A 22,220-nucleotide genomic window follows, 5' to 3' on the forward strand; every position below is an offset into this window, starting at 1 on the left:
ACCAGACTAAACCAGGACTAAACCAGGACCAAACCAGGACCAAACCAGGACTAAACCAGGACTAAACCAGGACTAAACCAGGACCAAACCAGGACTAAACCAGGACTAAACCAGGACTAAACCAGGACCAAACCAGGACCAAACCAGGACTAAACCAGGACCAAACCAGGACTAAACCAGGACTAAACCAGGACCAAACCAGGACCAAACCAGGACTAAACCAGGACTAAACCAGGACCAAACCAGGACCAAACCAGGACCAAACCAGGACTAAACCAGGACTAAACCAGAACTAAACCAGGACTAAACCAGGACTAAACCAGGACTAAACCAGGACCAAACCAGGACTAAACCAGGACTAAACCAGGACCAAACCAGGACCAAACCAGGACCAAACCAGGACTAAACCAGGACCAAACCAGGACCAAACCAGGTCTAAACCAGGACTAAACCAGGACCAAACCAGGACCAAACCAGGACTAAACAGGACTAAACCAGGACTAAACCAGGACCAAACCAGGACTAAACCAGGACTAAACCAGGACTAAACCAGGACTAAACCAGGACTAAACCAGGACTAAACCAGGACTAAACCAGGACTAAACCAGGACTAAACCAGGTCTAAACCAGGACTAAACCAGGACTAAACCAGGACTAAACCAGGACCAAAACCAGGACTAAACCAGGACCAAACCAGGACTAAACCAGGACCAAACCAGGACCAAACCAGGACTAAACCAGGACCAAACCAGGACTAAACCAGGACTAAACCAGGACTAAACCAGGACCAAACTAGGACTAAACCAGGACTAAACCAGACTAAAGCAGGACTAAACCAGGACTAAACCAGGACCAAACCAGGACTAAACCAGGACTAAACCAGGACTAAACCAGGACTAAACCCTAAACCAGGACCAAACCAGGACCAAACCAGGACCAAACCAGGACTAAACCAGGACTAAACCAGGACTAAACCAGGACCAAACTAGGACTAAACCAGGACTAAAGCAGGTCTAAACCAGGACTAAACCAGGACCAAACCAGGACTAAACCAGGACTAAACCAGGACTAAACCAGGTCTAAACCAGGACTAAACCAGGACTAAACCAGGACCAAACCAGGACCAAACCAGGACCAAACCAGGACCAAACCAGGACCAAACCAGGACCAAACCAGGACTAAACCAGGACTAAACCAGGTCTAAACCAGGACCAAACCAGGACTAAACCAGGACTAAACCAGGACTAAACCAGGACCAAACCAGGACCAAACCAGGACTAAACCAGGTCTAAACCAGGACTAAACCAGGACCAAACCAGGACCAAACCAGGACTAAACCAGGACTAAACCAGGACTAAACCAGGACCAAACCAGGACCAAACCAGGACTAAACCAGGTGAAACCAGGTCTAAACCAGGACTAAACCAGGACCAAACCAGGACTAAACCAGGTGAAACCAGGTCTAAACCAGGACTAAACCAGGACCAAACCAGGACTAAACCAGGACTAAACCAGGACTAAACCAGGTGAAACCAGGACTAAACCAGGTCTAAATCAGGACTGAACCAAGACTAGACCATGACTAAACCAGGTCTAAAGTAGGACTAAAGCAGAAAGTAAACCAAGTCTAAAACCAAGTCTAAACCAGGACTAAGACATGACCAAACCAGGAACAAACCAGGTCTAAAGCAGGCCTAAAACAGGTCTAAAACAAAACTAGACCAGGGCTAAACCAGGACTAAATCAGATCTAAACCATGTCTAAACCATGTCTAAACCCGGTCTAAACCCGGTCTAAACCCAGTCTAAACCCAGTCTAAACCCAGTCTAAACCCAGTCTAAACTCAGTCTACGGCCGGTCTAAACTCGGTCTACGGCCGGTCTAAACTCGGTCTACGGCCGGTCTAAACTCGGTCTACGGCCGGTCTAAACTCGGTCTAAGGCCGGTCTAAATCCAGTCTGAATCCTGTCTGAATCCTGTCTGAACTTGGTCTAACCCCAGGTCTAAACCCGGTCTAAACTTGGTCTAAACCCGGTCTAAACCCGGTCTAAACCCGGTCTAAACCCGGTCTAAACCCGGTCTCTGTCTCTGGTGTCTGTGCTGACTGTGCTTTAGTGGAATGAGTCTAAATGAAATCTTAATAGTTCTGAGTCTGTGGCTCTCAGCGTCTCATTAGAGCTCGTTAACAAAACGATCACGTTTGGACGACGCTGGACCTAGAGTTAAACCAGGACTAAACCAGGACTAAACCAGGGCTAAACCAGGACTAAACCAGGACTAAACCAGGGCTAAACCAGGGCTAAACCAGGACTAAACCAGGACTAAACCAGGGCTAAACCAGGGCTAAACCAGGAGTGAACCAGGACTAGGTCAGGACTAAACCGGGACTGAACGAGGATAAGTGTGAGTGTCCACATTGAGACTGTTTATCATAATTCCTCCATCAGTTTATGGATTTTACATTCAGGAGTAAGATGGATGTTTGTCCTGAGGTTGGGCTGGTCCCTGGTCCCTGGTCCAGGAGGTTTTCACACGAGGGATACGTCTTTACCAGAGCGTCCAAGGCCAAAGAAAAAGAACAGCTAAATCAGGACTATATCAGGACTAAACCAGGGCTAAACCAGGGCTAAACCAGGGCTAAACCGGTGTTAAAACAGGGATAAACCAGGACTAAACCAGGATTAAACCAGGACTAAACCAGGACTAAATCAGGGTTAAACCGAGGTTAAAACAGGGCTGAACTAGGACTAAACCGGGGATAAACCAGGTCTAAACGAGGTCTAAACGAGGTCTAAACCAGAACTAAACCAGGTCTAAACTAGGACTAAACCAGAACTAAACCAGGTCTAAACTAGGACTAAACCAGAACTAAACCAGGACTAAACTGGGGTTAAAACAGGGCTGAACTAGGACTAAACCGGCGATAAACCAGGACTAAACCAGGTCTAAACTAGGACTAAACCAGAAGTAAACCAGGTCTAAACCAGGGCCAAACCAGGACTAAACCAGGTCTAAAACTGGACCTAACTAGGGCTAGCAGGACTAACCAATGTGTATTACAGGTCTAAACAATGACCAGAACTAAACCAGGACTAAAGTGGACCAAAACAATGATCCAACACGAGCCGGTCGTGGTGCAGGGATGATAATCACATTTGTAAACGCCGTTCTTGGAAGAATCGCTTAATCTTGTTTACAAAACAGAAAATCTATAAAATGATTTGGAGCAAAACAAAAGCCCGTGACTCAGGGAGGAATGCAGGTTTCAGGTGGGTCTGTGGCACCACCGCGGAACATTCCACGCCCCGGCGCTAAACGCAGATCAATGTTGACTTTAAACCCGCCCCAGACAGCCCCAGGTTAGCCAGGACTTTGTTTAGGTCTGAGGTCGAAACCGAGACCAAACCAAGTCCAACCTGAACCCGAAGAATGTCCCACAGAAGACAGACGGACGGCACATGTGGTTCTGCCCAAAACTCTAAAGGTGCACAGTGTGGCCCGTCTAATGCTCTTCTCCATGGACATGTTAGTGCTTTGTCTGAATTAAACCTTTCTATCTTCATGGAGACCAAACCAGAAGTTACAGGTCAGATCTGTGGAGAGGCAACCCCGCTCACAGTCAGAATACCTGTTTTTAAATCGGCATTTTCGAGTCACCTCTGATTCAATAAAGCCGCTCTTGAGGTCAAAATAAGCCCACTGTGTTCTGTCTGTGTCTGATTATAAAGCGTTTCACCGTACGAGAATGAGGAAGTGCGCGTCAGCATGCTAGCTGTTGCTGTTATATTACCGTGACAGCAAAACTGGACTCTAAATGTTGTGGGTTACATGCTGCTATTATAATACAGACATGTCAAACTCAGGCCCAGGGGCCAAATTTGGCTCGTGATATAATTATATTTGGCCTGTGAGATCATATTAAAGCACACAGATCAACTATAGAGACTAAATGTATTTAAAATGTTGTTATTATTTTATATTCTGCTTGTTCTGGATTCAATGTTTAAGCAAAACATTTATTTTAATAAGAAAAGGTTTAACATTACATATCTCGAAAGAAGAGAAAACAGGCAGATGATGTTGAAATTTTTCAATAAATATTTAGTTTGGCCCACGACTTTTTTATTTTGGCCTCTGTGAATTTGAGTTTGACGCCCCTGGTCTAAACTCTAAAACTTGTGGGTTACATGCTGCTATTATATATTATATAGGGTGGTCCAATTTTATATATATATATATATATATTTAGATTCTCTAGATTAGAACCCTGCATTTGGTTCCATATCTGTCTAAAATACTTGGGTCCAAATTTTATGTAAATTAATTAATATTTTGCTCAAGACACTTGAAAATTGCCCTAAACTATAACATAGAATCAAATAAATAAGGCGTATTCGAAAAGTTTCTCATTTTATTCTGCAAACACAAACTGAAACTTGCATAAAAATGACTTAGAACGTCCATAAAAGTTGTTTATAAAGTCCAGCTCCATGTGTCCTTGTTGGCGTCACTAAAGGTGTGTCTGTGATTCCTGCACTAGATCCTGTTTCTGATCTTCATTCTTTGTGCTACAGTTAAAATCTTGAAGAAGCTTCACCTTCTTTCAGCAACGTCACTGACACTTTCCTGGATGCACAGTTCCAGCATCTTCTGAAAGTCTGCATCATCAAGAGCTTCGAAGAAACGCATCAAAATCCCTGATCTGCTTCTCTTCATAATCTGCTGGATTAAGAGCGTCACGTCGTTTTGGTGGAACCTCTGAACCTTCCTTTTCCAGAACATCATGAACCATCAGCTTCTTCTCTTCTTCTGTCACACTGGAGTCAAACAATTTTCAAACATTTCTTCACTCAAGGACCAAAGATGTCGACCCAAAGCTGTTCTGGTTCTGAATTTCAGGACTGTGAAGCTTCTTAAGGAAAACCAAAAACCAAATCATCTGCAGGAGCTTCAGAACTTCATGCAGAAACTTCATGCAGCTTGAGCAACTTCGAAAACATCTCCTTTTTCTTCCAAATTTCTTCCTAAATCATTTTTTGGACACTAAAACCTAATGCAGGTTTCTAAACGAGGTTATCTGAAACTTTTTTTTTTTTTACCGTGCTTTGATGGACCAGCCTAACATCTTATTATTTTTCAAAAGTCTCACTACTTTGACTTTTTTTTTTATTGTCCAGGCAGATGCACTTGAGTATTTTTCAAACATTCCTCTTTTCTGACATGAATAATGTTCATGTGATAGCCTATTACACTTTGCTCACATGTGTCATTGACCAGAGAAAACTTGGGCCACAGAGGAGATCAGACGGTGGGAAAACGTCCTCATTGAACCGTGGGAAACAGTGATGCGTTTTTAAAAAAAGAACATAGACCAGCCTTCGAGAAAATATCTAATTGAAAAGGGAACATGTAGACCAGTGTTTCACAAACTTTTTATCTGGGGATCCATATTTTAAAAGTTACAAACCTTTGCGACTCAAGTCAATAGAAATTATTCGTAAATCACAAAATAAATGTGGATTTGATCATTATTGAACATTAATGAGGATATTTTATTGTTGACTGAGTGATCGTGTCTCTGAACAATTAGTATTACTCAAGTTTTAAACAATGAAAAACAGAAATTGAAGCAGCAATAAAAGTCGCCTATTTGGACATTAAATGGAGCCCATTTCTTTTTTCTTTTCCACATTCATATGAACCAGAAATATTGCAACAAAATAAACAATAAAATAATAACAAAAAGATTAGAAATTATACAAAACACGTCTTAACATTTCAACTAGGGGTGGGCGATATCTTGATATTTTAAATATATTGAGATATTTTTTAAACTCAATATGGATTCTGGCATATCGTACATATCGATATAATGCTTATTATTAATTCTGATTTCGCCGCTTCGCTTGTTCATCTTCTCTGTCGTCGCCCACACCTCCCAGATTTTCCTGCTTGTGTCTCATTCAGTCGTCACTATTGCAGTGAACGACCGAAGTTGGTGTCAGTGAAAATCTTTTAGCGCCACAAACCTTTTCCACCATTTCCAGACAAAAGCATCAGCAGCACATCCTCTGTCACAGAGAGAACATATGAACACTCATATGAACACTGAGTCGTGTCCTTTAGTCCGACAGAAGCTGAACCACATCAGCGACACAAGACACAGAGCTGTTTATGCAAATGAGCCATGTGGTTTTAAGTTTCGTTTCTGTAAAACGTAAACACATGTGTTAAAACTGCGGTACACGTGGCATGGTAAAGTTCTGGCTAAATCCTGTTTTAGTCTTGTTTTTAGGTCCGTTTTTATTCCCATGTTTAGTCCCGTTTTTAGTTTTTAGTCCCATTTTAGACTCAGTTTAGTCCTGTTTTAGACCTGTTTTAGTCCCATTTTAGACCTGTTTTTAGACCTGTTTTAGTCCCATTTTAGACCTGTTTTTAGACCTGTTTTAGTCCCATTTTAGACCTGTTTTTAGACCTGTTTTAGTCCTGTTTTAGACCTGTTTTAGTCCCATTTTAGACCTGTTTTAGTCCCATTTTAGACCTGTTTTTAGTCCTGTTTTACTCCCATTTTTAGTCCCGTTTTTAGTCCTGTTTTTAGACCTGTTTTAAGTCCTGTTTTAAGCCCTGTTTTAGTCCTGGTTTAGACCCGTTTTAAACCAATTTTAAGACCAATTTTAGTCCAGTTTTAAACCTGGTTTAATCCAATTTTAGTCCTGTTTTAGTCTTGTTCTGGTCCACCCACCGTACACGGGGGGGTTCGTGTTTTCGCGGCCCGGTACCAGCGACCCACGGCCCGTTACTGGTCCCTAACCCGGGAGCTGGAGGTTCCCCGATGAAGACAATCTGCGGAAAACACCGTATATGACGCGTCGGAAAACCAGCTCGTCTAAACGGAGGCGCGTCGTCATGAAGAGACGTCAGAACAGACAGCAAAGCCCAAAGTCGAGAAAAGTATTTATAAACTCATAGTGGTGAATAATGAAGCTGCTCTAGATGCAGAATAAGGGAAGTGAGAATAACTTTGGACGACTGCAGTTTAAAAAAGGAACTAGTTTTGTTTCTCACGTTTTTTTTTAGACAGCGGAAGTCAGACACGGAGATTTTAAATGATGAGAAACATTTACCCGAGTGATTCTCCCACCAAACCGAGTCATAATTAGAAAAACATGAAGCCCATTCATTAAACTTTACAGTGATCGACAACGGCGCTTTTCACTTCAACCACTTTCTGTTTCTGTTTCTGTTCGACGTCAGAAGAGAAAGAACTAAATATGAAAATCCTTCAGACGCCGTGTTCTTCTGCGTCACCTCTTCACCTCCTCCTCCTCATCGTCGTGCAGGTTTACGACACAAACCTTCGTCTCAGCGCAAAATCAAGTCAAAGTGTTCGTGACAAAAAGGAGCTTTCGATTTCAGACGAACAGAAAATTTTAATAATTTTACCGACGCAATTATTTACGAGAACAATAACAGAGAGCAGAGCTACAGGTCACACGAAGAGAGAAAAAAAACAGGACTAAACTAGGTCTAAACTAGGTCTAGGCCAGAACTAAACCAGGGCTAAAAAAGCATTAAAATATTAACTAAACCAGGTCAAAACAAGGTCAAAAGTAGGACTAAAGCACAGGTCTAGATCAGGTCTAATACAGGACTAAACCAGGCCTTAACCAAGACGATAGCTGGTCTAGACCAGGACTCAACCAGGATCAAACCAGGACTAATTAAGACTAAACCACAACAAAATTAGAACTAAACAAAACCAGATCAAAACAGGACTGCTCCAGGATTAAAATATGAACAAAACCAGGTCAAAACAAGGCCAAAAGCAGGACTAAATCAGGTCTAGACCAGGACTGAAACCAAAATCAGATCTGAACCAGGAACTAAACAGGGTCAAAAACAGTTCAAAACCAATTCCAGGACTAAACCAGGACTTAACCAGGACCAAACCAGGACTAATTAGGACTAAATCGCAACTAAATGAGAACTAAACAAAACCAGATCAAAACCAGGACTAATCCAGGATTAAAATATGAAATAAATAAGACCAAAAAGCAGGACTAAAGCAGGTCTAGATCAGGATTAATATAGGACTAAACCAGGGCCAACAAAACCAGATCTGAACCAGGGACTAAACCAATTCCAGGACAGAGCCAGGACTAAAGCAGGTCTAGATCAGGGCTAAAACTGGACTAAACCAGGTTTAAAAGAAGGTCTAAACCAGGACTAAAACAGCACTAAAGCAGGATTAAAACAGGACTAAAGCAGGACTAAAAGAGGACTAAACCAGGACTAAAAAGGTCTAAACCAGGACTAAACCAGGACTAAAAGAGGACTAAACCAGGTCTAAAGCAGGACTAAATCAGGACTAAAAGAGACTAAACCAGGACTAAAACAGGACTAAACCAGGAACAGGAACTAAACCAGACTAAGCAGGACTAAACCAGGACTAAAAGAAACCAGGACTAAACTAAACTAAAAGGACTAAAAGACTAAAAGAGACTAAAAGACTAAAAGGACTAAACAGGACTAAAAGAGAACTAAACCAGACTAAAGCAGGACTAAACCAGGACTAAAAGAGGACTAAACCAGGACTAAAAGAGGACTAAACCAGGTCTAAAGCAGGACTAAACCAGGAACTAAAAGAGAACTAAACCAGATCTAAAGCAGGACTAAACCAGGACTAAAAGAGAACTAAACCAGGACTAAACCAGGACTAAAGCAGGACTAAAAAGGAACTAAACCAGGTCTAAAAGGTTAAAACAGGACTAAACCAGGACTAAAAGAGACTAAACCAGGACTAAAACAGGACTAAACCAGGAACTAAAAGAGAACTAAACCAGGTCTAAACCAGGTCTAAACCAGGTCTAAACCAGGACTAAATCAGGTCTAAACCAGGACTAAACCAGGACTAAACCAGGTCTAAAACTAAATAGGACCCCGGGAGAGATCACTAAATCACTCAAACATACATCTTCAGTGGCGTTTTTGACGAGGGAACGACGTTGGGACACGGGAGAAAAGCTCCTCAAAGTGGATTTGAATAGACCGGCCTGTTTAAAGTCCTTTGTGTTTGAATAATGACTCCACTTTCAGAAACGATCGTGAACGTTCAAAAAAAAACTGGTCTTTTGTTTATTTGCTCTGACAGAGAAGATTCATATTGATCCGCTCCATTGTCTGGGTCTTTGCCGCCACAAAACAAAACCGACGTGGGGACTTTTGTGGCGGGTTTTGAAATGACAGCTCTGATTTCCAGGTTGAGTGGAGCCAGCGCGAGTTTGAGTTTTCCACAAGATTTTGGACGATTTGTTGGAGAAAAATCAGACGTTCACTGCATTTTTGTCACCGAAACGAAGTCAGCATCTGTTAAATCTATTCTCCACAACACTGGGCAAAGTGAGGACTAAACCAGGACTAAAACAGGACTAAAAACAGGTCTAAAACAGGTCTTAAGACAGATCTTTGACAGGACTAAAACAGGACTGAACCAGGACTGAACCAGGGCTAAATCAGATCTAAACCAGACCCTGGTTTAGATCTGATTTACACCTGGCTCAGTCCTGTTTTAGTCTTGATTTAGTCCCGTTTTAGTTCTGGTTTAGACCTGGCTCAATCCTGTTTTAGTCCTAGTTTTAGTCTTGGGTTAGACCTGTTTTAGACCTGGTTTTAGTCCTGGTTTAGACCTGATTTAGACTTGGCTCAATCCAGTTTTAGTCTTGATTTAGTCCTAGTTTATCTTTCATTTCAGTCCTTGTTTAGACCCAGTTCAGACCCGGTTTAGACCTGATTTAGACTTGGCTCAATTCTGTTGTAGTCTTGATTTAGTCCTAGTTTAGATCTGGTTTTAGTCCTTGTTTAGATCTGGTTTAGTCCTAGTTTAGACCTCCTTTATAACTGGTTTCATCCTGGTTTAAACCTGGTTTAGTCCTTGTCTAGATCTGGTTAAGACCTAGTTTAGTCCTGGCTTGGACCTGGTTTAGACTTTTTTTTTATAAGGGGCTCCTGGTCCAGACCAGATCTAAACAAGGACTAAGCCAGGACTAAGTCAGGACTAAACCAGGTAAAAACTAGGACTAGTTTTAGTTAAAACTAAAACAATATTAAACGAGGGAGAAACCAAGGCCACATCAAGACTAAACCAGGACTAAACCAGGTCTAAACCATGATTAAACCAAGGAAAAAACAGGTCTAAACCAGGTCTACAATTCAGGTCTTGGGTACATTCTTGTCAGTGAAACAAAACTAGCATCTGTTATATCTATATCTAACTCTGGGCAAAGTGTGGACTAAAACCAGGTCCAAACTAGAACTGAACCAGGTCTAAACCAGGACTAAACCAGGTTCCAGGGTCTGTTACTGTTCTGATGACTGCAGTTATTTCCATGTTGAAGGATCAGTGTGTACAAAAACACTGTGTGTACAAAGGTACTTTCACTTTCACTTTTGAGTATTTGAGTGTTTGTGGCGACAGACGAGACCTGAGTTCTGTCTCAGAACAAACGAGTCGACCTGAAGCGAAAGAAGAAAAGTGAAAAGACAATTGTGAAATGAAACGGAGAATTCAGACGGTGGAGCATTTTTGTCAGAGAAACAAAACATCTGTTAAATCTATTCTCCACAAGACGGAAAAGTGAGGACTAAACCAGAACTAAAACAGGTCTAAACCAGGACTAAAACAGGACTAAACCAAGTCTAAACCAGGATTAAACCAGAACTAAACCAGGACTAAAACAGGACTAAAACAAGTCTAAACCAGGACTAAAACAGGACTAAAACAAGTCTAAAAACAACTAAACAGGATTAAACCAGAACTAAACCAGGACTAAAACAAAAATAAACCAGGTCTAAACCAAGTCTAAACCAGGTCTAAAACAGGACTAAACCTGGACTAAACCAATGTTATTAGGTTCTTTTTTTCAGACCGAGTGTGTTATTTCATACCTGACATACCTGACCTGGACTGTTCACGAGCGTCTTCCTCAGAGTCACATGATGCTGCTGTGACGTGTCTGGTCAGCTGACTTAAACTCTAGGTTTGAAGTCTAAACCTGGACTAAACCAAGTCTAAACCTGGACTAAACCAAGTCTAAACCTGGACTAAACCTAAACAAGTCTAAACCTGGACTAAACCAAGTCTAAACCTGGAACTAAACCAAATCTAAACCAGGACAAAACCAAGTCTAAACAGGTCTAAAACAGGACTAAACCTGGACTAAACTAGTTCTTTTTTTCAGACCGAAGTTATTTCATACCTGACATAACCTGGACTGTTCACTAGTCTTCCTCAGAGTCACATGATGCTGTGACGTGTCTGGTCAGCTGACTTAAACTCAAGTCTAAACCTGGACTAAAAAGTCTAAAGACTAAACCTAAACCTGGACTAAACCAAGTCTAAACCTGGACTAAACCAAATCTAAACCTGGACTAAACCAAGTCTAAACCTGGACTAAACCAAGTCTAAACCTGGACTAAACCAAGTCTAAACCTGGACTAAACCAAGTCTAAACCTGGACTAAACCAGGACTAAAGCTGGACTAAACCAAGTCTAAACCAGGATTAAACCAGGACTAAACCAGGACTAATACAGGATTAAAGCAAGTCTAAACCAAGTCTAAACCAGGTCTAAACCAAGTCTAAACCTGGACTAAACCAAATCTAAACCTGGACTAAACCAAGTCTAAACCTGGACTAAACCAAGTCTAAACCTGGACTAAACCAAGTCTAAACCTGGACTAAACCAAGTCTAAACCTGGACTAAACCAAGTCTAAACCTGGACTAAACCAAGTCTAAACCTGGACTAAACCAAGTCTAAACTGGACTAAACCAGGACTAAAGCTGGACTAAACCAGGACTAAACCAGGACTAAACCAGAACTAAACCAGGACTAATACAGGATTAAAGCAGGTCTAAACCAAGTCTAAACCTGGACTAAACCAAGTCTAAACCTGGACTAAACCAAGTCTAAACCTGGACTAAACCAGTCTAAACCAGGTCTAAACCAAGTCTAAACCAGGACTAAAACAGAACTAAACCAGGACTAAATTCTCCTCTCTCCTCTTCTTCTCTCTGTCCTTCTCTATGTGAATCAGGTCGCCTCTCCACAGATCTAACCTGTAATTTGTCTTGCAAGTCTCCATGGAGTTTCTCAAGTTCATGGTCGTACTGCGGAACATTCTAGACACATCTCTACGTAACACAGTGCACCTTTTAAAGCAAAGATGAAGTTTTTTTCTCTTGTTTCTTGTGTTTGTGTTGCTCTGGTCGTGTTGGTCGTGTTGGTGAGACCCGGCGTTCGGCCTCAGCCACGTCCAGGCCCACGCTTCTGTAAACCTCCTCGTTTTTCTGGAGACCCACCGCGCTTCTGTGATGATGTAACGAGAGATAAGAGAGAAGAAAGTGAAGCGCCGGAGCTCAGATCAGGACCGAGCCTCGTCTTCACTCTGAGGTGGGAAACTTGGCTCCAAAAAGAACCAAGAACAAAACCGGCTTTGACCAGAGACGAGGATCCAACACACGACGCCTTTGTTTCACTCACAAAAGTACAGCTACGGCTCAGACCGGGTTTAGACCGGGTTTAGACCGGGTTTAGACCGGGTTTAGACCGGGTTTAGACCTGGTTTAGACCTGGTTTAGACCTGGTTTGGTCCCGGTTTAGTCCCAGTTTAGTCCTGGTTTAGCCGTGGTTTAGTCCTGGTTTTGACCTGGTTTTGACCTGGTTTAGTCCTGGTTTAGATCTGGATTAGACCTGGTTTAGTCCTGGTTTAGACCTGGATTAGTCCTGGATTAGTCCTGGATTAGACCTGGATTAGACCTAGTTCTGACCCTGGTTTAGTTTTGCTTTAGTCCTGGATTAGACCTGGTTTATTCCTGGTTTAGTCCTGGTTTAGACCTGGTTTAGACCTGGATTAGTCCTGGTTTAGTCCTGGTTTAGACCTGGTTTAGTCCTGGTTTAGACCTGGTTTAGTCCTGGTTTAGACCTGGATTAGTCCTGGTTTAGACCTGGTTTAGTCCTGGTTTAGTCCTGGTTTAGACCTGGTTTAGTCCTGGTTTAGTCCTGGTTTAGTCCTGGTTTTAGATCTGGTTTAGACCTGGTTTAGACCTGGATTAGTCCTGGTTTAGACCTGGTTTAGACCTGGTTTAGACCTGGTTTAGTCCTGGATTAGTCCTGGTTTAGACCTGGTTTAGACCTGGTTTAGACCTGGTTTAGTCCTGGTTTAGTCCTGGTTTTAGTCCTGGTTTAGACCTGGTTTAGTCCTGGTTTAGTCCTGGTTTAGTCCTGGTTTAGTCCTGGTTTAGACCTGGTTTAGACCTGGTTTAGACCTGGTTTTTAGTCCTGGTTTAGTCCTGGTTTAGTCCTGGTTTAGTCCTGGTTTAGACCTGGTTTAGACCTGGTTTAGTCCTGGTTTTAGACCTGGTTTAGACCTGGTTTAGTCCTGGTTTAGTCCTGGTTTAGACCTGGTTTAGACCTGGTTTAGACCTGGTTTAGACCTGGTTTAGTCCTGGTTTAGACCTGGTTTAGTCCTGGTTTAGTCCTGGTTTAGACCTGGTTTAGTCCTGGTTTAGACCTGGTTTAGACCTGGTTTAGACCTGGTTTAGTCCTGGTTAGTCCTGGTTTAGACCTGGTTTAGACCTGGTTTAGTCCTGGTTTAGTCCTGGTTTAGTCCTGGTTTAGTGCTGGATTAGACCTGGTTTAGTCCTGGTTTAGTGCTGGATTAGACCTGGTTTAGTCCTGGTTTAGACCTGGTTTAAAAGGAGAGAAGAGGGAGAGTTATGGCGGCTGCTGAGGTTGGGATTAACTGTCATCATTTTATTTACTTATTTATTTGTTTGTTTTATTTGTTTCGTTGCTGTTAAATTTCTCTTAGTGAACGTAACAGTAACTGAAATATCGTGATATCGTCTCGTTAAAAGTGTCACAATAAAACCTTGGGCCGACACAAAAAATATCAAATCACTCGTCTCTTTATTTAAAATCATTGGTTTGGTGCAGCAAAACTACATATCCCATGATGCTTTGCTCCATTACGGCGCACACTACATGAAAAGTAACACAAATAATCAACATTTTTAAGAACATTTAAATCTTAATTCTTTGGTTTTTGACAGAACAAAAGTCTCGTCAAGGCATTTTAAACAAAAAAGTCGTATTTTCACAGTTTTGTCTACAAATATCGCAATAAATATCACAGAAAAAAAAACAAAAACTTAAATATAAAGTTGATTAAAAGTAAATAAATGTGAGTCTCTTTGGTCAAAGTTGTGGATTTTTATTTAATTGTTTTTGATTAAATTGTTTTATTTTTATTCAGATTTGATTCTGTTTTTTATGAATCTGGTTTAAATGAGAGAAAAAAAAAGCAAAAGAAAAAGAAAAGAAAAAGTGTCCTTAAAGATAAATGTGTCTTTCTCTTAAACATGTGTTCAACGATCCGGTTCAACGACGACAGACTGAGAGAAAAACTGAACCCCGGAGAGAAAGAGAAAGAGAAAGAAGGAGGGAAAGAAGGAGACAGAGGAGGAGAGAGGGAGAAGAGAGAGAAGGAAAGAAGGAGGAGGAGAGAGGGAGAAGGAGAAAGAGAGGAAGAGGAGAGAGGAGGAGAGGAAGAGGATGGTAGAGAGAGAGAAGGAGGGAAAGAGAGGAGGAGAGAGGGAGGAGAGAGAAAAGGAGGGAGAGGAAGAGAGAGAGAAGGAGGGAGAGAAGGAAGGAGAGAGGGAGGACGAGACACAGAGAGGAGGAGGGAGGAAGAGAGAAGGAAAGAGAAAGGGAGGAAAGACAGAGAGGGAAGAGAGAGAGAGAAGGGAGAGAGGATGGAGGAGAGAGAGAGAGAGAGGAGAGAGAGAAGGGGGAAAAGAGGAGAGACATGGAGGAGAGAGGGAGGGTGAGAAGGAAGGAGGAGAGAGAGAGAAGGAATGAGGAGAGAGAAGAAAAGGAAATAGGAAGGGAGGAAAGAGACAGAAGGAAGGAGAGAGGAGAGGAGAGAGAGAGAAGGAGGGAAAAGAGGAGGGAGAAAGAGAGAGAGAGGGAGAGGAGAGAGAGGGTGAGAGAGAAGGAAAGAGGGAGCAAAAGAGGGACAGGGGAGAGAGAGAAAGGGAGAGGAGGAAGAGAGAGAAGGAGGGGAGAAGGGACATGGAGGAGGGAGGGAGACAGAGGGAGAGAGGAAAGAGACAGAAGGAAGGAGAAAGAGAGGAGGAGAGAGAGAAAGAGGGTGCGAAGGAAGGAGAGAGAGAGGAAGAGATACAGAGAGGAGGAGGAAGGAGGAGAGAGAAGGAAAGTGGAAGGGAGGAAAGACAGAGAGGGGAAGGAGAGAGAAGGAGGGAGAGAGAGAAGGGAGAAAAGATTAGTGACAAGGAGGAGAGAAGAAGGGCGAGAAGGAAGGAGAGAGGGAGGAGGAGACACAGAGCGGAGGAGAGGAGGAGGAAGAGAGAGAGAAGGAAGGAGAGAGAGAGGGAGAAGAACAAGGAGGAGAGAGAGGAGGAGGAACGGGGAGGAGAGAGGGAAAAAGAGAGGGAGGAGAGAGAGAAGGAAAGAGGGAAGGAGAAAAGAGACAGAAGGAAGGAGAAAGAGAAGGAGGTAGAGGGAGAAGGGAGAGAGGAGAGGAGAGAGAGAAGGGGGGAAAAGAGGAGGGACAAGGAGGAGAGAAGGAGAGACAGTGGGAGAGGAGAGAGAGGGAGAGAGAAAGAAAGAGAAAGAGGGATGGAGAAGACAGAAAGAGAAGGAAGGAGAGAAGGAAAACAGGAAAAAGGAGAGAGGGAGGAGAGAGAGAGGAAGGAGAGAGAGAAGGAGGGAGAGAGAAGGGAGAGAAGATGGAGGGGAGAGAGAGAGAGAGAGGAGAGAGAGAAGCGGGGAAAAGAGGAGGGACGAGGAGGAGAGAAGGAGGGGGAGAAGGAAGGAGAGAGGGAGGAGGAGAGGAGAGAGAAGGAGGAAGAGAGCGAAGGGAGAGAGGACGGAGGAGAGAGAGAAGGGGGGAAAAGAGGAGGGACGAGGAGAAGAGAAAGAGAGAGAGAGAGAGAGAGAGAGAGGAAGGGGGGAACAGAGGGAGGAGAGGATGAAGGTGTCAAACGCTTCATTTGAGAAACACAGAAAAACGACAGAAAAGAAAGAAGAAAAAAAAAAAAAGAAAGCGCACCACAAACAAACCAGAACGAGCCTGAGCCACGTTCACTCCTCCTCCTCTCCTCCTCTCCTCCTCCTCCTCTCTCCTCCTCTCCTCCTCCTCCTCCTCCTCTCCTCCTCCTCCTCTCCTCCTCCTCCTCTCCTTCTCTCCTCCTCCTCCTCCTCTCCTCTCCTCCTCCTCCTCCTCCTCCTCCTCCTCTCTCCTCCTCCTCCTCTCCTCCTCCTCTCCTCCTCCTCCTCCTCCTCCTCCTCTCTCCTCTCTCCTCTCCTCCTCCTCCTCCTCCTCTCCTCTCCCTCCTCCTCCTCTCTCTCCTCCTCTCCTCTCCTCTCCTCCTCCTCTCCTCCTCCTCCTCCTCCCTCCTCCTCCTCTCCTCCTCCTCTCTTCCTCTCCTCCTCCTCTCCTCCTCCTCCTCTCCTCCTCCTCCTCTCTCCTCCTCCTCCTCCTCCTCCTCCTCCTCCTCCTCCTCTCCTCTCCTCCTCCTCTCCTCCTCCTCCTCTCCTCCTCCTCTCTTCCTCCTCCTCTCCTCTCTCCTCTCCCTCCTCTCTCCTCTCTCCTCCTCCTCTCTCTCTCCTCTCTCCTCTCCTCCTCCTCCTCTCCTCCTCTCCTCCTCTCCTCCTCCTCCTCCTCCTCTCCTCTCCTTCCTCTCTCCTCCTCTCCTCCTCCTCTCCTCCTCCTCCTCCTCCTCCCCTCCTCTCCTCTCCTCCTCTCTCCTCCTCTCCTCCTCCTCCTCCTCCTCCTCTCCTCTCCTCTCCTCCTCTCTCCCCTCCTCCTCCTCCTCTCCTCCTCCTCCTCCTCCTCCTCCTCCTCTCCTCTCCTCCTCTCCTCCTCCTCCTCCTCTCCTCCTCCTCCTCCTCCTCCTCCTCCCTCCTCCTCCTCCTCCTCCTCTCTTCTCCTCAAAAAAAAAAAAAAAAAAAAAGGATTATATTTTCAAAAACAGAGGTGAAGTGAATTTGGACAAATCATAACAAAACAAAAATACGTCTTTGTTTCTTTATTTAAGTCAGTAAAACGTCGTCTCGGTTTGAAAATGAAAATTAAAACACAACGTTCCAGATTACTCGATTACTATTTTTAGAATTTCACGTTTAGAGAAAATGCCCCCTCAGCCAGCAGAGGGCGCAAGGAAGTCTGAGGTGAATAACAGAGGTTCAGACGGAGCAGTGCCTCCGGTTAGCGTCACAATAATGTCAATGACGTCAATCAAATCCTAAACTCTACGATTTTCACTGAGGTCTCCAACTCTTTGTTTTAGATTCCTGTCCTGGTTTAGTTTTAGTTTAGTCCTGGTTTAAGTCCTAGGTTTAGTTTAGTCCTGGTTTTAGTCCTGGTTTAGACCTGGTTTAGACCTGGTTTAGTCCTGGTTTAGTTTAGACCTGGTTTAGTCCTGGTTTAGTCCTGGTTTAGTCCTGGTTTACCTGGTTTAGTCCTGGTTTAGTCCTGGTTTACTGGTTTACCTGGTTTAGTTTCCTGGTTTAGTCCTGGTTTAGACCTGGTTTATCCTGGTTAGTCCTGGTTTAGACCTGGTTTAGTCCTGGTTTAGTTTAGACCTGGTTTATTCCTGGTTTAGGTTTCCTGGTTTAGTTAGTCCTGGTTTACCTGGCTTAGTCCTGGTTTACCTGGTTTACCTGGTTTAGACCTGGTTTAGTTTACCTGGTTTACCTGGTTTGACCTGGTTTAGACCTGGTTTAGACCTGGTTTAGTCCTGGTTTAGTCCTGGTTTAGTCCTGGTTTAGTCCTGGTTTTAGTTTTCCTGGTTTTAGTCCTGGTTTAGTCCTGGTTTAGTCCTGGTTTAGTCCAACTTTGGACCTGGTTTTGTCCTGGTCTCCATCTCCAGAGCTCAGAATGTTTGGTCCCACTGCGTGATGTCATCAGGTGGTTATGCATCCATTAAATCAGACGGGAGGGCATCTGACACACAGGGCATTCACACAGTTCATCTTCCTCCTGTCGTGTGGGGCCATTTTGAGGACCACACAACAAGATTTATATTTTGTTTTGATTTGTTAATCGCTATGGCAACAGTCCCAGCTGTTCATCAGTCTGAAATACGACGACGACGACGAGACGACGAGAGACGAGAGGACGGGAGGGCATCTGACACACACAGACACACAGACGGGAGGGCACTGACAGGACACGGGAGCGGGAGGGCATCTGACACACACAGACACATCAGAGCGGGAGGGCATCTGACACACACAGACACATCAGAGCGGGAGGGCATCTGACACACAGACACATCAGAGCGGGAGGGCATCTGACACACAGACACATCAGAGCGGGAGGGCATCTGACACACACAGACACATCAGAGCGGGAGGGCATCTGACACACACAGACACATCAGAGCGGGAGGGCATCTGACACACACAGACACATCAGAGCGGGAGGGCATCTGACACACACAGACACATCAGAGCGGGAGGGCATCTGACACACACAGACACATCAGAGCGGGAGGGCATCTGGTGTAATTTCACATAATTCCTCCTCATCGTGTTGTTGTTGTTTGTGTCGGTGATTTAAACGAGCGTCAGTGAACAAACCACAGATAAAATCTGTGACAAAGAGACGAACAAAACCGAGATTTAAACACAACACCAGAACTAAACCAGGACTAAACCAGGACTAAACCAGGACTAAACCAAAACTAAACCAGGACTAAACCAGGACTAAACCAGACTAAACCAGGACTAAACCAGGACTAAAACCAGGAACAGGACTAAACCAGGACTGAACCAGGACTAAATCAAGACTAAACCTAGACTAAAGCAGGAGTAAACCAGGACTAAACCAGGACTAAACCAGGTCTAAACCAGGACTAAACCAGGTCTAAACCAGGACTAAAACAGGACTAAACCAGGACTAAACCAGGACTAAACCAGGACTAAACAGGACTAAACCAGGACTAAACCAGGACAAAACCAGGACTAAACCAGGTCTAAACCAGGACTAAACCAGGACTAAACCAGGACTAAACCAGGACTAACCCAGGAGTAAACAGGTCTAAAACCAGGACTAAACCAGGACTAAACCAGGTCTAAACCAGGACTAAACCAGGTCTAAACCAGACTAAACCAGGACTAAACCAAGACTAAAACAGGACTAAAACAGGACTAAACCAGGACTAAACCAGGTCTAAACCAGGACTAAACCAGGACTAAACCAGGACTATAAACCAGGACTAAAACAGGAAAACCAGGTCTAAACCAGGACTAAACCAGGACTAAACAGACTAAACAGGACTAAACCAGGACTAACCAGGACTAAACCAGGTCTAAACCAGGACTAAACCAGGACTAAACCAGGACTAAACCAGGACTAAACCAGGACTAACCAGGACTAAAACCAGGACTAAACCAGGACTAAACCAGGACTAAACCAGGTCTAAACCAGGACAAACCAGGACTAAACCAAGGACTAAACCAGACTAAACCAGGACTAAACCAGGTCTAAGCCAGGACTAAACCAGGACTAAACCAGGTCTAAACCAGGACTAAACCAGGACTAAACCAGGACTAAACCAGGTCTAAACCAGGTCTAAACCAGGACTAAAACAGGACTAAAAACTAAACAAGGACTAAACCAGGTCTAAACCAGGACTAAACCAGGACTAACAGGACTAAACCAGGTCTAAACAGGACTAAACCAGGACTAAACCAGGACTAAACAGGACTAAACCAGGTAAACCTAAACAGGACTAAAAGACTAAACCAGGACTAAACCAGGACTAAACAGGTCTAAACCAGGTCTAAACCAGGACTAAACCAGGACTAAACCAGGACTAAACCAGGACTAAACCAACTAAACCAGGACTAAACCAGGTCTAAACCAGGACTAAACCAGGACTAAACCAGGACTAAACCAGGACTAAACCAGGTCTAAACCAGGACTGAACTGAACCAGGTCTAAACCAGGAACTAAACCAGGTCTAAATCAGAGACCACTTTTAAACTTTCGTGCAGCTCTAGAGAAAATCACTGCTGTTCCGTCGTTTGCCAGCAGAGGGCACAAGAACAAGACACTAAAATATGAATAATCAGGTTTAAATTTAACAAAAACCTCCACAGCTCCAGAGTCCAGATCTTCAACGAGGAAACAACAGGACTTAAAACACGATTCAAAATGTGTTCAAAAGTTTAATTTGCATAAGATGAGTTTTATTTTGTCACAGTGGAGTTTTTTTTTTTTTTTTCTTGTATTTAGGCCAAAGAGGAGCCCGTTTGTCTCCTCCTTTTGTTTCTGTTCATGAACGCAGATCACTGACTGAACCAGGACTGAACCAGGACTAAACCAATGAAACCAGGACTAAACCAGGACTGAACAGGATAAACAGGACTGACTAAACAGGACTGAGTCAGAACTGAACCAGGTTTAAACCAGGACTGAACCAGGACTAAACCAGGTCTAAACCAGGACTGAACCAGGACTAAACCAGGACTGAACCAGACTAAACTAGGTCTAAACCAGGACTAAACCAGGACTGAACCAGGACTAAATCAGGAATAAACTAGGACTGAGTCAGAACTGAACCAGGACTAAATGAGAACGGAACTAGAACTAAACCAGGACTAAATGAGGACTAAACCAGAACTAAACCAGGTCTAAACCAGGTCTAAACCAGGACTGAACCAGGACTGAGTCAGAACTGAACCAGGTCTAAACCAGGATTGAACCAGAACTAAACCAAAACCAGAACTAAACCAAAACTAAATGAAATCTAAACCAAGACTAAATGAGGACTAAACCAGAACTAAACCAGGTCTAAACCAGAACTAAACCAAAACAGAACTAAACCAAAACTAAGACAGGACTGAACCAGGACTAAATGATTTCTAAACCAGGACTAAATCAGGACCAAACCAGAACTGAACCAGGGCTGAATCAGGACTAAATGAAGACTAAACTAGGACTAAATGAGATCTAAAACAGAACTAAACCAGGACTGAACCCGATCAGAACCACAGATCCAGGGTCCGGTCCGTCCTCGGGTCCGTCCTCGGGTCCGTCCTCGGGTCCGTCCTCGGGTCCGTCCTCGGGTCCGTCCTCGGGTCCGTCTCGCGGCTCGGTTTGGGCTCAGACTGAAGCCGCCCTCTGTCCCCGCGCGCACGTTCGATTAAGAATACGAGCATTCATGGGCGACGCGCGGCCGCCTCTCCGCTCCTCAAAGACCCCGTTATATCCGGACTCGTCTCGCTCCCGCTTTTCCACTCACGTCCCGAGTAAAAATAGCTCCGATCTGGCACTTTTTCCGAACAGACGAGCTTAAAAAACACGAGAAATAAAACGTAAAGCGGAATGGAAGGTTTATAAGAGTTTTACTGAAGACTGAACCAGGACTGACTAAACCAGGACTGAACCAGGACTGAACCAGGACTAAACCAGGACTGAACCAGGACTGAACCAGGGACTAACCAGGACTGAACCAGGACTGAACCAGGACTGACTGAACCAAGGACTGAACCAGGACTGAAGGACTGACCAGGACTAAAGAAGGACTGAACCAAGGACTGGACCAGGACTGAACCAGGGACTGAACCAAGGACTAAAGAAGGACTAAAGAAGGACTGAACCAAGGACTGAACCAGGACTAAACCAGGACTAAACCAGGACTAAAGAAGGACTAAAGATGGACTGAACCAGGACTGAACCAGGCCTGAACCAGGACTAAACCAGGACTGAACCAAGGACTAAACCAGGACTGAACCAGGACTGAACCAGGACTGAACCAAGGACTGAACCAGGACTGAACCAGGACTGAACCAGGACTGAACCAGGACTGAACCAGGACTAAACCAAGGACTAAAGAAGGACTAAAGAAGGACTGAACCAAGGACTGACCCAGGACTGAACCAAGGACTGAACCAGGACTGAACCAGGACTAAACCAGGACTAAAGAAGGACTAAAGATGGACTGAACCAAGGACTGGACCAGGACTGAACCAAGGACTGGACCAGGACTGGAACAAGACTGAACCAGGACTGAACCAAGGACTGAACCAGGACTGAACCAGGACTAAACAAGGACTGAACCAGGACTGAACCAAAACCAAACCAAAACTGAAAAAACGCGTAATTAATCAAAAATTTAAAGGAAAAAA

At 44.1% G+C, this 22,220-nt stretch overlaps 1 protein-coding gene across 2 annotated transcripts in view; it reads right to left on the reverse strand.

Annotated features, from left to right (window-relative positions):
- The window catches only part of chst15 (carbohydrate (N-acetylgalactosamine 4-sulfate 6-O) sulfotransferase 15), a 92,903-nt gene that overhangs the window by 68,926 nt on the left and 1,757 nt on the right, over positions 1-22,220 (reverse strand). The window contains exon 1 of one of the 2 annotated variants that reach the window (XM_055150138.1): positions 10,945-10,963. The exons of the other annotated variant lie outside the window; for it this stretch is intronic. The gene's annotated coding sequence lies outside the window, so the exon portion shown is untranslated. Of the gene's footprint in view, positions 1-10,944; positions 10,964-22,220 lie in introns of those variants that run through there. 2 annotated transcript variants of the gene reach the window in all.

This window comes from Boleophthalmus pectinirostris, unplaced genomic scaffold (assembly GCF_026225935.1).
Source record: "Boleophthalmus pectinirostris isolate CB_2022bp ecotype Guang Dong unplaced genomic scaffold, ASM2622593v1 HiC_scaffold_14, whole genome shotgun sequence".
Taxonomy (NCBI): domain Eukaryota; kingdom Metazoa; phylum Chordata; class Actinopteri; order Gobiiformes; family Gobiidae; genus Boleophthalmus; species Boleophthalmus pectinirostris.